Source organism: Sinocyclocheilus rhinocerous, unplaced genomic scaffold, assembly GCF_001515625.1.
Source record: "Sinocyclocheilus rhinocerous isolate Xijiao unplaced genomic scaffold, SAMN03320098_v1.1 scaffold3744, whole genome shotgun sequence".
Classification (NCBI taxonomy): domain Eukaryota; kingdom Metazoa; phylum Chordata; class Actinopteri; order Cypriniformes; family Cyprinidae; genus Sinocyclocheilus; species Sinocyclocheilus rhinocerous.
In genome coordinates this window covers 43,596-46,014 of record NW_015659771.1, presented here as the reverse complement: position 1 = coordinate 46,014, position 2,419 = coordinate 43,596, and positions in this window count along the sequence as shown.

Genomic DNA, 2,419 nt, shown 5'->3' with positions numbered 1-2,419 from the left:
ATGCAAGTAAAGAAAATAATTATATAAACAAAATATACTATAATTCATTGAACAATTACCAAAGAGTATAATTGTGTCTTGTCCTTTTTTTTTACAAATAGAATAGAATAGAATGGAATGGAATGGAAGAAAAAAATAAGTGAAAGAAAGTAAGCATAAAATTACTTGCAAATTTTAAAAGGAATGTCTTAGGTTCATTAATGAACCTTTATCAACATCATTCATGGCATAATGTTGATATAATTTTGTCTAATCCCTTTTTCAAACAAACAAACAAAAAAAAAAACTGTGGTGTTCTAGAGCAGAAATTAAATAAGCTTGATTTTTTTTTTATTAAAGCATTTACTGCAGATTGAGATAAAAATATGAATCAATATAATGCCACAAACGCTGATAAAGTTTAACTCATATCGAAGCCTAGATATAGTGTAATGCATGCTTACAACGCTGATGAGATCCAGATATGAGATCAGCTTCGTGGGTCTACTTTTCTTCATGGCACGCATATTTTTGGGGGCTACTTAGTTTTCTCTCCGGCTGCTGTCCCATGCCATTAGCTTCTTTTGGGGAGTTCTCTGGGTTCGGGCTTTAACCCGAGCTCAGAGCCCTCCCTCTGGACAGCACGCCAAATATGCTACTAATTGCTTAATCACATGATATGTTAGTGTGAACTGGTGAACTCACCATTATAGTGATTAGCATTCCCTTTGGTTGTGCACTTGGAACTTTATGCATTTTAGTGTAATTTTCTTTCTGTTAGTGCAGCAATGCACTATGAAGTGAGAATTATATCATTTCAAAAGAAAAAAAATTAATACATTTATTATAGAAAATGACTTATCTTCTAAATTAAATCAATAGCGTATTTTTTGTGATTAGTATTGAACTTTTTCATTGTTCGTAAGTATTTTGAGATGCTTTTAATCGGGTTTAAATAAACCTTAAATAGTGTGTAGTAATATGCTGAAGTCACACACAGACTTAAACATTCAGTACGTGAATCACAACAATGGTAACAATTCAATTTCATTTATTTTCATTACTTGTAACAATAACCATTTTATTTGCTCTTTTTGTTGTGCTAATGCTGACACAAGACAGCAAATAAAATTGGCAAATAAAAACAACAACTGTAAAACAAAGCACCTGTATAATTTATTCATGCCGCAATGCACTCTGGGAGTCAGTGAGTAGCTATACTAAGTCATGAGTAAACCTAAATGAAAGGATCAAGTACCCCCTACAGTTCTTTTTTAGTTATTAGAACTCTCGTGTAAGTAAACTATACTAACTAAGCATTTGTCAGTACAACATACTATTCCTATTTCACTTTACTTAGTTTTTTCAAGGCAATCGGTTTGCATGCTTTTTTTAAGTAAGCCCAACTAATTAGATTTTACAGTGTAATATTTACTTTTAATAAACGCTTTACTAAAAAAAAAAGTATTTAAGAGTTTGTCCAAATAATCGTCCTCTATGATGTCATGTTCTATGATGACCTTAGTACCATGGACAGTGAATCGTTAGCAGGCTGTGGCAATCGAAACATGTCATTTGTAGATGGTCCCTCAGATAGACGATGACGTCACAACACTCCATAGAGGTTGTGACGTCGAGTTTAAAACGTCGAGTTCTGCAGAAAAATGTGTTGAAGTTTGTGCTCATAACAGTCGGTAATTATAATTAACCGAAATTAGCCTTTTTAATTGCAGATTAACAAAGTTATTGAATGCGGAAGTCCGAATGTGCGAATATAAAACCAACTTTACACCAGTACTGCTGTGTCCCAATTCATAGGCTACGTCCTTCGAAGTGCGCATTTGAAGGCCGATTGCATCATGACGGCGCGACGAAGACTGTCCCAATTCACGATGCATCCTCCGAAGGCTGCATTTGAAGGCCGATTGCGTCACCGCGGCGCGACGATGGCTGCCGCAATTCGAACTCGACTTCAAATGCGTCCTCCGTTTCTCCGGCAAATGAAGAGGCTTGTTTGAGATGCGCCTAGCCTTGCCTGAAATGAAGGCGAGAGTAGGCGGCTGCAGTGAGGGGAGGAGTAAAATAAGCGCAGGCAAGACGGACAGTTCTGCCCTGAGTGCCCTCTCGAAGTGTTACAGATACCTACGAGATCAAAGACAGATATCGCGTTATTCTCACTCAGGTGCTGTGTTGCTTATAAACATGATATAATTTCAGTTCTGATACTTTTATATGAAAATAAATATGATGAACAAGACACTCAAAGTGCTTGCTATTTAATTCCATACGAAAGGTGTATTTCTCATCCATTTTTACTTTAATACAAACATGTATTTTAGATTTTTATAGAAATATGACAACAATCACATATCTCACACAGACATCGCACTGTCATCGTGTTTGGGAATATTCATGCATAATTTAAATACATAATCACATG